The sequence below is a fragment of the Mus caroli genome, unplaced genomic scaffold, assembly GCF_978045245.1.
Source record: "Mus caroli unplaced genomic scaffold, Mus_caroli_1 scaffold_3, whole genome shotgun sequence".
Lineage (NCBI taxonomy): Eukaryota > Metazoa > Chordata > Mammalia > Rodentia > Muridae > Mus > Mus caroli.
In genome coordinates this window covers 127,303,917-127,319,604 of record NW_028227258.1, presented here as the reverse complement: position 1 = coordinate 127,319,604, position 15,688 = coordinate 127,303,917, and the positions used below count along the sequence as shown (strand labels likewise).

At 45.1% G+C, this 15,688-nt stretch overlaps 1 long non-coding RNA gene across 1 annotated transcript in view; it reads left to right on the top strand.

The window, feature by feature from the left end:
• The first annotated feature begins 6,345 nt into the window (after positions 1 to 6,345).
• LOC110291962 (uncharacterized) overlaps positions 6,346 to 15,688 on the top strand; it is a 39,119-nt gene continuing 29,776 nt past the window's right edge. Inside the window, exon 1 of the long non-coding RNA XR_002377620.2 lies at positions 6,346 to 6,404. This is a non-coding gene — a long non-coding RNA (uncharacterized LOC110291962). The remainder of the gene's footprint in view (positions 6,405 to 15,688) is intronic.

Below are 15,688 nucleotides of genomic sequence, written 5' to 3'. Positions count from 1 at the left end.
GGGGACTCTGGATAAGTAAGACTTTGCCACAAAAAAACCAAACCAAACCAACCAAACAACAACAACAACAACAACAAAAACCCACCAAAACACAAAAACCAAAAAACAAGGTGACCTGGCCTGGAGAGATGGCTCAGTGGTTAAGAGCACTTACTGCTCTTGAAGAGGACCTGTGCTTGGTTCCTAGCAACCACAAGGGAGTTCATAAGAGCCTATAATTGTAGTTCCAGGGGATCCAAAGCCCTCTTCCGACCTCTGCAGGCTTTCTCAGACATACAGTATACATACATACACTCTGGCACCCATACATACACATTCAACAAACAAACAAACAAACAAACAAACAAGGGTCTGCCATCTGATAAATGACAGGCAAGATTGTCTTCTGGCTTTCACATATACTCTCTTGTGAACACACAGACACACACAGACACACACACACACCCAGACACACACAGAGGGTGGGGGAGGGAAGGAGAGAGAGAGAGAGAGAGAGAGAGAGAGAGAGAGAGAGAGAGAGAGAGAGAGAGAGAGAGAGAACGAGAACTTGATCACTGGAGTGACCAGTAAACCAAGTGTTAGGTTTTTTTGAGGCAAGGTGGCATCACCTCCTGAGCACTGAGATCAAAGATATACCTTAGTGTGCCAGGCTGCGTCACTCGTTCTTTACCCTACTCCCTGAGGAGGGGCAGATTCCGTGGAACTCTACAGTTACAGATGTGTGCTATGGTAACCCACATGGTGCAGGAAGAACGGGTGATGAGAAAGCAACAAAGTGTCCCTTCCCACTCAAGTCATTTCTGCTGTGCTGCCCTAAGATGAGACAGGAAATGGCCTATTGTCTGGACACCTGTTTGCAAATGGCCGTGATGTGGGTGTATGTTCAGATCCTGGCTCCCTTTCTAGCTTTGAGTACATTGCTGGAGGTCTAGGTAGCAGCCTGAAACACTAGCGGGAGAGAGTCCTGGTTACTTTGTGAATAAAGCCCAGCTCCTGGCGCATCCACCTGCCTGATCCCCAATCTTTCTTAAGACGGAGTGTAACCGAGACTGACCTCTAACTCATTGCTGGTTGACCTGGAACTCCTGATTCTCCTGTTTGCATCTCTCAAGTGTTAGGGTTACAGATTTGCAGCACCACACCTGTTTTAGGAGGTGTTGCACATGGAACTTGGGCTTCTTGCATGTTAGTCAAAAACTCTACCAATGCAGCCACACCTCCAGCTCCTACCAAGGGAACTTTCCACGTAACTGGACAGTGGGGCTGGGTATCTCCAGCTCCTGTCTATTGAATGGGCACCTCCCCTTCTGATCTCACTCTGTCATACTTCCTGTAATCTGATCTTCCCCAAGCTAAGGACTTACATTACAACTTCTGGTCTCACTGCAGAGAAATCTGTGTTCCCATTATGACTGGGAGTCCAGCTTCCCCATGGGTTATGTGATCAGGGTCGGGTGGGGACCAATGGACTTTTATTAATTGTTTAGAAAGTATTTGGATTCTGCTCAGGAGCAAAACTGTGTGAAATGTGTCTTTCTGACAATACATAGAACGAAAAATTTGACTAAGAATGGAAGACCTCGAGTTCTTTGAGGATTGGTTTTCTTCAGTGCTGGGATCACTAGTGCTTGCACCCAAGAGGAGCCTATAAGCTTCTGAGTTCAGGGCACTGACAATGTCATATTCTCCTTTTTATTTTTTAAAGCATGAATACTGTCCTCTATTTCCGGCACTCAGGAGGCAAGGACAGGCTGATCTTTTAAGTTTGGGTCTCCAGAGTGAATTTCAGGACATCCAGGGGGCTACACAGAGAAATCCTGTCTGGAAAGACAAACCAACCCAAACAACCAAACCAAACCAAACCCAACAACAACAAAGAGAATATGGATCCATTAAACATTTTATTTTTACAAATTAATGTTTTATTACTTCTTTTTGTGCAATGCGTTTGCTTGTCTGCACCTGTGCCCTCCTCCAACTCTTCCCGAAACCACTGCTTCACCCAAGTTGAGATTTTCATTGTTGTTTGTTTGTTTGTTTGTTTTGAGTCAAGAGCTTACTATGTAGTTCTGGCTAGCCCAGACTTGTTATATAGACCAAGCTGGCCTTGAACTCCCAGAAACCTGTCTGCTTTTATATCTTGAGTGCTGGCATTGAAAATCTACATGTACCACTATGGCCTGCCTCCATTTTCCAAAGCCCTTCAATATCAATTTGTGCTGCCCTATGTTCTTGGATGCGTAGTCTTCCACTGGAGACTTAGCTGGGGCTATCCCCTTCCCCAGAAGCTAGCCTTTGGCTCTGTGGCGAGTGGTAGGGTGGTATGCTCAATTCCCCTCTCCATGTTGGGATTTGGTCTGGCTTGGGCTTGTACAGGGTTTGTGCAGGCTATCTCAATCTGTGAGTTCATACATACAGCTGCCCTCTGGCTCTTACACTCCTGTGCCCTCTTCCTCAATGACCCTGAGTCTTGGGAGGGTATTCCAAGGTATTGCAAACATGGCCTATTTAGGGCTGAGTGCTCTGTATCTTGGCCGGTTGTAGCTCTTGTGTTAATCACCATCTGCTTCCAACAAAAACTTCTCAGATGAGAATTGGAGCGTTTAGTACTATGTCTATTTAGTAGCACAATGGTAGTAGGTTCTGCTCCAGGCCTATGACTTGTCTAGCCGTAGGTTCTTAGTCTGATAATAGTACCACATATGGGTTTTATCTTGTGGAGCAGATCTAAAGTCCCATCAGAAAGTGATTGATTATACCCGTGATGTCCCCGCTACGACTATACCAGTGGGCAGGTCTTTCAAGGCCAGCCATCACTGTAGCTTTCGGGGTTCACTGCTGGGAATGGCTGGTGTTTACTTTTCTGGTAGCATGTAGCACCTGTCATAACCTTGAAAGCTAGCCAGCTGAGAAGCTATGGGGGTCTAGGAAGCCTGGACAGTACTAGACTTGAGTTCTCCAGTGTTCTATGAGTATGTGGTGTCTTCAGCAATAAGTCCATCAAGTTCTGGAGGACAACCAAGAATACTGGCAATACCTGTAACGTCTGGGGGGTGTGGTGTGTCTGTGGGACTTCACTGGAAGATGTCACACTAACATCCACAGGTGCAAACACATGCAACAAAATATTTTGAACTCAGAAAAGCAAAAGGAAAAGCAGCCCCTTAATTCTACTTCAGTACACATTCAAGTGTAAATATTATGTATGTTATATATATTATAATTATATATATTAACACCCTACCCATGATACCTTCTCATGGGACTTAACAATGGGCTAAAAATGCATTGTGGGTAGAGTGACGTTCATGCCTGGGAAGTGTATGTCTTATGTAGATGTAGCATATATTTTACTTTTAAAATGATTTATTTTTGTGTACACGAGTGTTTTGGCATATGTATTTATGTACCCCACATATGCCCCTGGTGCCCATGGAGATCAGAAGAGGGCATCAGATTCCCTGGAACTAGAGTTACAGATGTTTGTGAGCCACCATGGGGGTGCTGCAAATTGAACCTGGGTCCACTGCGAGAGCAGCCAGTGCTCTTAGCACTAAGCCCTCTCTCCTCCAGCCCCTATAAGTTGTCTTCTTGAACAGTCTGACTACAGTCTGGCCAGTCTGCAACTTCCTACATAATGCAGCTGACCTCAAGCTCACAGATATGGGCTTGCCTCTGCCTTCCACACCGCCCCCGCTCCCCAGGTGATGGGATTAAAGGCCTGTACTACCATGCCGTGCTCCATAATTTTATATTCTCTCTCCTCATATATAAGTTAGCTTTTGTAGATTTTGAAGAACTAATTTTTAGTCCTTTAAATCAGCTTCAACGAAACTCTGCTTTTATGTCAAAACTCGAGTGTTTCCAAAGTGGTTGCATGATAAAACAAACAAACAAACAAACAAAACCACTTCACGAAACATTTTGTTCATGTATTACAGAAATGCAAGTTTTCCTTTTTTTTTTTTCTTTCTTTTTCTATGATAAGAGGAAATGGCAAGACATCTTTTTGGGGACAGAGTTGAAATGATCAGCATAACCAGACTTCCATCGGACACATCAGAAAATGACCAACATTACGGCGAAAAGAATCAAATGCATCTTATGAGAAGTGAAGCCCACTTTCTGGTGCAGCGACGGTGCTCTCCAGCCTCGAGCTGTGCAGGGGGGTGCAGAATAGCACGGAGGAAGTCAGGACAAAGCAGAGGCTATGTTTGTGTTGTCCTCAGAGATCACTGTCACCACCCAGTTCCAGTCTTTGGGATCCCCATATCAGGATGCGGCTTTCAACATTATTCCTTTTCCCGAGTGCACATGTGTATGGTATGCACTCATTCCTGAGTGCATGCATGCTCACATATGTAGGGGCCCACAGGTGTGTGAAGCCAGAGGTTCACACCAGATGTATCCTTTGATTTCTCTCTACTTTATACATGGAGGAAAGGTTTCTCGCTTTCATCTAGAGCTTGCCCATTGGTCTAGCCTAGTTAACTCTCCCTCCCTCTACCTGCCCAGCACTGGGATTACAGGGAAGCCAACTCTACCAGCATTTATATGGATGCCGGGGATTGGAACTCCGATCCCCACGCTGTGTAGCAAGCGTTCTACCACATCTTCAGCTCCAGTCAGTGCATTTTCATCCCTTACTAGGGGGCTTCCTGGTGGAGAAGCCGAGTCTAATATATCCTAGTAGCGTCACTGTGTAGTACTGAATGGGCTGAGGAAACCTGGTTGGTATCAGCTTTGAAGGGGAAAGCATGTCCCAGCTTTACACCACACCCATCAACTTTAGCACTCGAATTTTTCCAAAGTCGAGTTTTACCTGCTTTGAGTAAAAACTGTGGGCACTGACGTGGGGGTGTTGGGCAGCTTTTTGTGCAGTGCAAACTCGATTTTCAAGCTCAAACAGGGAGGGACGAGTGTGCTGTATGTGCATTCTCTCTATGACTCACGCTGTGCCTGGAAGCATGACCAGGACCTGCCACGGCACACGGCAAGTCGAAACTGCTTTATGGACTTCGTCTCACCATTCCCATGATGCTCTGCTTGTTTTCTCCTCTGAAGCATCCGTCTAACAGTGGGACTCCTCTTCCTCCTTCAGAGCCCCATTCAATTATCCCTTCTTCTTTGCAGCCATCCATTAGCTCTGGTTCCCATAATCCTTTGCTCACACCTCCTTTTTGATACATCCCCTGGCCTTTTCAGTTTAAGGGTATGTGCTCCTAGCTTTGCCCTGAGGCGGAGTTCCCTGAGGGCTGGGAGACTGGCTGTCTCTTTCCTGGTATCCAAGGAGGACTGGTCATTTCTGATGCTTTTAGGGCTTTCTTATCACTATGCCAGCACTGTCCCTTTGTTCTCAGTGGTGGTATGTTGAATCTACACTGATGCATAGAGACTTGGGTGCTTTCTGGGAATGGCTTTCAGGGCTGGGTGGCTTGCAGGGCATGTGAGACATTGTTATGCCCATGGTGGGTGGGGTTGGGAAGAGACTCCTGAGACACACTTAGCACTCAGCCTCACTATCCACACGGCAATGATGGTGGCTTGCTTTCACCCCACTGGTCCTCCCAAACCTAATGTGTTTAATCTTCTACAAGTTCCACTCATTAACTGCCCCCTAAAACAATAATTATGCACCCCACTTTAAAAGGAAGTGATCTTTATAAACATCATCTCCTACGCAGAGTGACTCTCACACTGCTGGTGTTGTGACAGCTAGGAAAAAGGCCTGGTAATATGTGGGTTTCTGTTTTTTTTTTTTTTTTTTTTTTTTTACCGTGAGGGAACAAAGGCTCCCTCAAATGAGATACCAAGAATCTCAAAAGAGCCAACAGAACAATACAGACTTTATTTCACATTTAATTTTATCACAGACACCCAGGAAAGGTTATCCAACAATAACAAGAGAGTCTGGTTATTGTTCGAACTTTCAGCAGCTCGAGAGGTGGGGATGGCCAGGAGTGTGTGTCCATTCAAAGGATGGATGCTGTCACTCCAGGCCAAGCCAAGCCAGCAGCACAGCCACCAATGAGAGTTCCCCTGAACCTTTCAGCAGAGCTCTCCAGTGTGCAACCAAATCTCGTGAGAAATGTGTTCTACCAACTTGACTACACAATGTGACTTTCGTCCACAACTAAAAAGCCTATACCTAAATTTCCCTTCTTGTCATTTATTGGCCAGAAACTTTAGATTCTGCCAGAAAAATCTCTCCTCTACACCTAACTGCCACAGAACAGTCAGGGACAGTAACTTCATGTAGATCTCTCTGATTGGCTTGGTGCCCAAGAGCACCATGGGAAGGACCTTGGCAGTTGGGATTCAGAGACTGTCAGTTGTAACTGATGGGCTAAGCTTGGGACTTTAATGATGAGTCAAGTTCCTGAGGAAAAAAAAAAGCAACCAAAGTAAGGAGCCAACCACGGTGGGCAGACAGCGTGCTTTGTAATGAGAAGGGGCTATAGCAGAAAACAAACCAAAATTTGATTTGGGTTCCTGCCACTTCAGTGTTGGGCCCTAGAAATACGTGTGTATGTCACTGTTGGAGGAAAAAAGCCATTGAGACTGGAGCCCAGGAGAAGGTGATAGTACAGAAATAGTCAGAAGGGGAGTGGACTGCAGGCCCATGGGATCTCAGGGAGAGGGGTGCTCCCCTTCCAGGCTGAACTCCAGCTGTGTGTGTTGTTTCTGAGCTCTGCTTGGAGGGGTGTGGCATTTTTAGAAGGAAAGCTGGAAATTGATCATGATAGCGCGCACCTGGTATCTCAGCATTCAAGAAGAAGTAAGAGGGTCGGGCGTTCAAGGCCAGCTTCAATGACATGAAAGTGTGTCACAGGGTGGGGAAGAGAGGGAGAGAGAGGTTTAATTTGATAGATTTTGTAGACAGGATCTCACTACGTAGTCCTGGTTGGCTTTGGAGCTCACATAGATCTACCTACCTCTCCCTCAGTGCTGGGATTAGAGGAGTGCATCTTCACCGCAGCCTCAAGAGTTTAAATCTTAAAGATTAAGTACTATCAAAAAATATGAGACGTACCTACCAACACTACAGAGCGGTCACATTGTACAACAACACTAACAGCAAAAAGCGATGGCAATTTAGTGAGAAGCTTTCCTGGGAAGGCAGAGACTGAAAGGAGAGTCCGCCTGGGAACTTAGCAAACCTCTTGGCTGGGGAAACGTGGAGGGACAGAAGTTCCTTAGAACTGAGATGCACACTGACTCCCAGGGGCTGTCACAGCCACTGTGCTTCCTTTGTGACACCTAGGACCTCTAATAGCTCTCTGGGAAGTATTCTCAGAGGCCCCCCTCTTCCTGCTGGGGCCCCTGTTCCTTTACTGTGTTCCCCTAACACACACACATACACATATCAAAAGTTTATTTGGAGATATAGGCTTTCTGAGGCAGTAAGACACTAGTAAACTAATTTTAATACATGTTTATAGAGTTTATAGAACTCATATATGGTACATTTTACTACCTCAGACGCAAGACACCCAGCTTGGTTCACTTTGGTTTCTGTTTTAGAACAGCCAGAGCAACCCTTATCTAATGTAGTTGCGATCAGAATTTGTTTAGAATTTGTTTCAGCTAGGTTTCTTTGGCTGCGATTAAAAAAGAAGGTAGGTAGTGTGTGTGTGTGTGTGCGCGCGCGCGCGTGCATTTGTGTTTGTGTGTGTGTTTCAGCTTACAGCTCTCAGGTCACACTCTATCACTGAGGGAAGTCAGGCCAGGAACCTGGAAGCAGGAACTGAAGCAAAGGCCATGGAGGAGTGCTGCTGACTGGCTTGCCCCTCCTGGCTTGCTTAGCCTATTTTATACAACTCAAGACCACCTGCCCATGGGTGGCTCCCACCCTTCTGTGGGCTGGTTCCTTCCCTGTCAATCATTAAGGAAGGAAACTCTGTACAGACTTGCCTCAAGGCAGTCTTGATGGAGGCACTTTCTCGTTGCGGCTTCTCTTCCCAGATAATGTTAGCTTGTGTCAAGTTGACAAAAACCCAACAAAGAGAGAATTTCAGATTTCTTCAGGAATATTTGCATATATATATATATATATATATATAAAGTAAGATTAAATGTGAAATACATTTGGCTTCATAGACTCTCCATGGAAATAATTATATACCAGACTTTTAGTGTGCATGCATTCTGACTTTGGCATGAGGCTACTCAAAGTTTCAGCTTCATATTAGCACTCAAAAAAACTTAGATTTAGTTTATAGATTTTGAATTAGAGATGTTTAATCTGTCTACATAAGTGCTGTTAAATAGGATATGCACATCTGGACGTGGTGACACATGCTTGTAATTACAGCGCCAGGGAGCTGAAACAGGATGAGTGAGTTCTAGGACAGCTTGGGCTGCAGAATGAGGACATATCTCCAACACAGATAGTGGCTTCGCACATTTGCATATATGAATATGTAAAGCAGCAGGCAGTTAAGAGAATCTTCAGGACGGTTCCCATCTTCACACTTGCTCTCTTGAAAAATGAGGTCAGTACATTCAAAAGCTAACATTCTAGGCAGACTAATTTTTCTACTCAGGCCGGAGAAGGAAGTTCACTATGAAAAGAAAATATTTTTCTCCCAATGTTATCACTGCCTATTGCCCAAGTGTAGTGATGATTGATTGACAGAGGCAGAAGTAAGTGGTAATGCTTATAACAGGGCAAACAGTCTGTTCCCAAGGTGTCTCTAGCATAGCTATGTAGCACAGAGCAGGGAGTATCAGACTTATCCAAGCAGTTCTCAGACAAGAGTGCACATACCAATTATTTGCTGAGATAATGGTGATGTGCGCCTCCAGCATCCTCTCTGCAGCCAGCTCCGGAGATGACGTAAAGGAAATATTTTTAGGATTTGGCTTCATATACATGAATATATCTATATGTCTATATATACACTTTCTATGTCTAGAGAGAGAGAAGCAGGATGGGGGAGACAACAGGCTCTCCTGTACCTCTGGCTGCTTTTAAGTTTATTGTGTAGCCAGGGATGACTTTGAACTTCAGATCCTTCTGCCTCTGCCTCCTAAGTGCTGAGGTTACAGGTGTGCTGTGCCAGGGATGGCAGTCGGGGCTTTGTGTGCATCCTTAAGTAAGCATGCCACTTCCCCTCCCCCCACCCCTGTGCTTTGCTTGAGTCTTCTCAGGGAAGAATTTGTGTAGCCTGCCACTTTGGTGGTGATGTCCTTTGCCAAACAGAAGTTTTTCAGCGTCACGGGGTCCTGTTTATGGTTGGTTCAGGCTCATTCTTGGTCCCCACGTTTCTCTAAAGTGTTAGTATCAATTTTGACAGAAGGAGTGGCGTTCCTGGTGGTACACCCTGGTGGTTGAGTGCGCGCTTAGCACTCACCCTACCAAAGCAATGAACTACAACAAACGCAAGCAAGTGGCAGTTGGGTGATTCCCAATACATGTCTTCACCCATATGGCCATCAGCATAGCCGAGGTTGAATACGTCTGTCTCCCTTCAGAATGCTCTCCTGTACCTGTTTGTAATCATCCTCATATACTCTAGCCTAAACTTTTGTCTTTACAGTCATGCACTATCCTTAAGTTTGGAATGAATGGAATAAAAATATGTGGCTTCTTTTCTTTAGCAGAGTAATTTTTTAAATTATTTTTATGGTTGTGGGTGTTGTGCTGGTGTGCACGTCTGCATACCAGGGGTGTGCAGTAGTGAAGATGAAGTCCTCTGGGGCTGGACTTAGAGATAGTTTTGAGCTGCCATTTAGGTTCTGTATAACAAATTTGGGTTCCTGGAAGAGCAGCCAGTACTTTTAAGTGTTGATCTATCTACATAGCCCTTTACCAGAGGTTTTGTTTTGTTTTTTCAATTTTTTTTCCTTTTTTTTTTTTTTCAAGACAGGGTTTCTCTGAATAGCCCTGGCTGTCCTGGAACTCACTTTGTAGACCTCGAACTCAGAAATCTGCCTGCCTTTGCCACCCAAGTGGTGGGATTAAAGGCATATGCCACTATGCTCGGCTCAATTTCATATTAGATATTTTCTTCATTTACATTTTAAATGCTATCCCAAAAATCCCCTATACTCTCCCCCTCAACCCTGTTCCCCTACCCACCCACTCCCACTTCTTGGCCCTGGCATTCCCCTGTACTGGGGCATATAAAGTTTGCAAGACCAAGGGGCCTCTCTTCCCAATGATGGCCAACTAGGCCATCTTCTGCTACATATGCAGCTAGAGACACGAGCTCTGGGGGTACTGGTTAGTTCATATTGTTGTTCCACCTATAGGGTTGTAGACCCCTTCAGCTCCTTGGGTACTTTCTCTAGCTCCTCCATTGGGGGCCCTACACAGAGTTTTAAGGCTCGCCCATCCTTCTGTGTGAGTTTATCTGTCCCTGGGGAGCTGTGTTCCAGATCACACATGTCTCATGGTACAGTCATGTGTGTAGTTCTATCTTTAAGGTTGTTTTGACTTTTCCTTGTTTTGAATTAGGATTAAGTGAACATTTATGCATACATTTTAGTATGGGCATGTAGCCTTCCTGAGTTGCTTGGTATTAGGATAAATGAATATTTAACTGAATAAAAGAAACCAAGTGTGCTGCAAACTACTCTCATTGGCATTCTAGCTAGTAATGTATGTGAGCTTCCCTCTAACACTGGGTTTTCTCTGTCATTGTGTGCGTGTATGTACATGTATATGTACATATGTGTATATATGACACACACAGAGATGTACTAATGGCTGGGAAATGTGGTGTCACCTCATCTTCACCTTCCTAATAACTTACAGTTCTGACTCCCTTTCTATGAGGCTCCTTACTTAGCATCCGCATGTACGCCATGACTACGTGTTCATTCATGTCTTTTGTCTATGTTTTTCTGTGTTACTGCTTTTTATCTCTGTGTGAGTGCTTTATATTCTGCAAGCGAGCCATGCATCTCCCTGCATATGATGCATTACCTCTAATGAGTTATGCATACAGAGATACTGAGCATCTCCCTGCGTATGGTGCATTACCTCTAATGAGTTATGCATACAGAGATATTGAGTTGCAGGCATTTTCCTTATATCTGTGGCTTGACTTTTTAACTACTTCCATATTTGGAGAGTAGAAATCTTTAATTTGCTAGTGTTTTCACTTATGGATTGTAATTTGTGTGTCACATCTGAGAATGCACACAGTTCAAGGTCACACAAGTTCTATCTTTCATTCTGGAACTTTTACAAAAACAAGATTGTTTTTTTCCAATTATTTTGAGGACCCGAGGGAGCTAGTGTCCTTTGCAGGGCCGTCTTAGGCCACAGTCAGAAGTAACCATAGGTTAGAGCTGTAGAGCTGCTAGGCTCTCTCGCCCTGCATGTCCTTTGAGGGTAGCTGAGTGTGGCCCTCAGAACCGATTAACAGTGGCCGTGTGACTGTCGCCTCCAGAGCTTTCCAAAGGTCCACTTTGTAAGGTCTCAGTCAGAAGAGTGAGGCAGGCTTCCTCTGAGGGAGCCACAGTGCTTTCTAGGACATGAGTATCAAGTTGTCTTGAGGAGAGAATCCACTAGGTTGGTACGGGGGAGCCTGCACGATGAACCCGGAGAAAGCATTTCCTGTGGGCAAAAGCTCTACCGGGGCAATGTGTCTGCACGGCTGTTATTTCTCTCCATAACGACACACTGCATCTTACTCAGCTCTAAGACACATGTCACATGATTGTACTGGTGTGATTTCTCTCTCTCTCTCTCTCTTTTTCATTAATTTCCTTGTTCACTTTACATCCCAGTAGCAGCCCCCTCCCTCCTGTCCTCCCAGCTGCCCCCCTCACAAGTCTCATCCTCCACTGCCCTTCCCCATATTGCTGCAGGGGTGTGGGTGTAGCTTCCCTGTCACTTCTAGGAGATACAGTCGGATGGAAGACTTTCAGGTCCTCTAGCTCTACAGTCTTTCTGCCCCTCTTCTGAATGTTCCCTGAACCTTAGGTACAGGAGTTAGTTGGGCACTGGGGTTGGGCACCCCCAAATCAGTTGCTCTTTGTAGTTTGATCAGTGGTGGTCAGTAGGCGATGCTACCTACAAGTCCCTGATCAAACTATAGTTCTCCGTCTGCTGCTAGGTGAACTTCTTTGTGGAGCGGCAAGTTTTTACATCATTAGGTAAAGATGTTTTATGAGCTTTTGGTCTGTAAGTAGGATTTATTTTTAATTGACACTCTATGGATCACACACACACACACACACACACACACACACACACACACACGCACACACACTGTGCAATGATTAATCCGAGTGATTAGCAGGTCCTTCATCATAGGCGTTTATTTTGTAATCATCTCCACCAGCTACTTGAGAACATTCAATTAAGGCCTGTTCTCTAGAGTGTTAGCATATATTTCCCCCATCCATTTGTACCCTTGAGCCCAAGACCGGTCCTCTGCCTGTTCCTCCCCACCGTGCCTTCCAGGCTCAGTGGTAACCATAGTTCATCATTTTGGTTTCCATATTAGTGAGAGCACAGCTCACAGATGTCACGAGAGGCTCTTCGTGTATGACTGAGCTCAAGGTGACATTGCTCCTATCATTGGAGATGCGTGGCTGTGACTTTCTCATTGCTACCCCCTGATCACTGCATATCATCCTGCACTTAGCACATGAGGGACTTAAGGTGGGGGAAGTCTGATGGTACTCAGGAAGGTGAGGCAGGAGGATTGTTCCAAGTTTGAGGCTATCCTGTGCCACCTGGCTTAGAAAACAGAAACTTAGAGCTAGATGCTGCATGATTTTATCCTTTCATTTTTTAGAAACAGTGAATATCCTGTCATTATAAAAAGGCAGAAGTACACAGCCAATGAGCAGATCTTGTTGGTTTGTTTTGTCTTTTGCTTCTCTTAAGCTAACCTGTTCTCCAGGTTGGCACTGGACATCTATGCTCAGTGATGACAGCTTAGTCTTTTTTTTTTTGTTCTTTTTTTTTTGTTGTTGTTGTTTTACTTTTTTTTTGACAGCTTAGTCTTATAGGTAGTTTAGCTAGGATTGTGGCCACTCACTTTACCCAGCTAGACTGGTGTATTTTTTTAAATTTTTTTTTAAAGGTTTTACTTGGTAGCCCAGGCTTGCCTAGAGTTAACTATATAGATTAGACTGGCCTTGAACTTGAGGCAGTCCCCCTGCCTCTGTCTCTGGGACAGATTGCTGAGATTACAGACATGAACCACCATGCCTGCCCATATCAGACTTTAATTAATTAATTAATTAATTAATTAACTAATAGCTATTTGGCCTGAATGTACATCTGTGTAGCATGTGCATGCCTGGTGCCCAAGGAGGCCGGAAGAGAATGTGAGCTCCCCAGTATGGTGGTGAGCTGCCCTGTGGGTTCTGGGAACTAAAACCAGGGCTTCTGGAAGTGCAAGAAAGTGCTCTTAAACACTGAGTCATCTCTCAGGCCCTAGATCAGATTTTATAATAATTGAGTTCTGGCGGGGTGAGATTTCGGGGGATGGTGTGAAGAATACACTTGGAGTACTTTGAGTTTCTTCTCTGACCATGCATTGGCTTGTCCTTCTGACTTAGTAGACCACGGTTGCTTAGAGGGCTCACGAGCAACTGTCATCCTAGAAAATGTGGGGAAAGGAGGCGAGCGGCAGGTGAGAGCACGGCTCACAGATGTCCTGAGGCTCTTCGTGTGAGCCTGCATCCTGGAAGCATTTCTGAGTGAACAATTGGAAGAGAAATTATCCCTGCTGTAGTTATGTTGTTCTTCCCCAGAGGGAAGCTATCCTGCCATTTGAAATGAATACAATCCGTGAAACATACTTCCTCATCTGCCGTGGATTCTGAAGACTCAACACTTGCACCTCATGCTAATGATACCTGCTAATGATTTTTGCCCTCCGGTAGGCGGGTGAAGTCACATCTACGTGGTGAAGCTGAGTCCAGCTGTGGTGTTGCAGGTCCCTTGAGAACTAACAGATGGAAGGGCAGCTTGCAGCACATTTTAATCCTAGCAAAAGAGTTGTAAGTTTGAAAATTACAAAAATGTATAAGCATATCATATATGTATCATATATAATGTATCTTTACTCTTCTGTCTCTCCTCTTCTTTATTTGTCTATTTTTGGGACCCTTTGTTAGGCGTACATGAATTTTTACACCCGTGTAGCACAGAAAGCACAGTGTTGTTACCTTGGTGGGTTTATCTATAAGGTCTGGCTTAAAACTGCCTGTTTTCCATAATTCTCCCTCTCTGCATTCCCTGTACCCTTCTCTTGTATATCCAGAAAACAATTCTGGGCATTGGGAATTAATTGTTGCTGGACACAGGAGTGACCCTTGCGGTGGGAGCTGGGACCCCGGAAGTGGATGGCTGTGTGTTTTTTTTTTCTTTTTTTGGGTAAAACACTCCTGTGTTTTTTTTGCCGACAGCTGTTAACTTCATGTCTTGTTCTTTTTGCCTCTCTCATGCACAGATAGATCTAATAAGAGCTTGTCTGTAGTGTTCTTGGAACGTTTTTGGAGAGCCCTTGACAGCAGCTACTAAAAATGTAAAGGTTCTTACCTTTTGACCTGTAACTTGTGCTCCGTGGCACGGAAACAGGGCTGAGATCCGGAAGCAGCAACTCTTTAACGCTTACTCTCCACACTTAGTCTATAGAATCACAACTTTCAGAGGTGGCCTAGAAAAGATGACTTAGTGTCTTTTAACTCTTAAGGAAGTTCTATGGTGGTTAATTTCCAGGGCTTAGATAAATGCACAGGCAGCTTAGAGGTGGGTGTTGTGGGTGAGGGGAGAGAGGAGATGGTTTTAAACAAATGAAAGTAAACTAGCAGAAATGTAAGCAAGCTAAGAAACAGGTTAGCCTTTTGAAGGTGAGAATCACCCACAGGAGAAGTGTGGTAATGTGGAGCACTGTGCGCTCTTACTGGGTGAGGAAGTCTGAGGAGCACCTGTGAGCTGCTCCATCACCTGCTCCCTCACGTTCCCTCGCTGCCCCTCCTAACCTCTCAGCAACTCCTCGGAGCTGCCCCAGGACCCACTCTCTCTCCTTCACTTCCACTCCTACACTGGAAGGGTCCAGTCCCTCCTCTCCCAGGGCCCAGCCTCCCTGCCTCCCACCAGCACTGCTGTCCCTGTCACTGATGACCCCCTTTGTCATTTTAGCTGCCAGCCTCTGGTTTGTGAGACTTTGTGACTACTGTATCCCCTCTGGGCAATTAAAAAAAAAAAAAAGAATTCATTTATAGTTGAAACCCAGAAAACAGAGACAGCAAATAATTCCTTGTTCGACCTTCTGGCGGTGACCACGGTTTTATCAACCACCCTGGCCTCCCCTGCCCGACACTCTACAAGGCAGGAAGGGTCTCACTATGTAATCCTGGCTGGCCTGGAACTCTACGTAGACCAGGCTGCTCTGGAATTCACAGAGATCTGTGTGCTGCTGTCTCCTGAGTGCTGGGATTAAAGGCAGGGGGCCCTTCTGTTGATTATCTATCCTTTTGGGTTATTTATGGACATGTCAAAAACCACAAACTTGTTTGTACTTATACTTCTCATAAGGATCTGGGTTCTGAGTCTCTCCCTTCCTAATGCAAATAGCGGAAGGCCATGTGTAGCCCCTGGCTTTGTATCTTTTTCAGTGAGTGTCTGACCTTCCTAGACACAGGCATGTCTCTTGGCCTCTAGCAGGGCCTGTGTTTTAGTGAAGTAGTTTGCTTCTTAAAGGTGCATCTC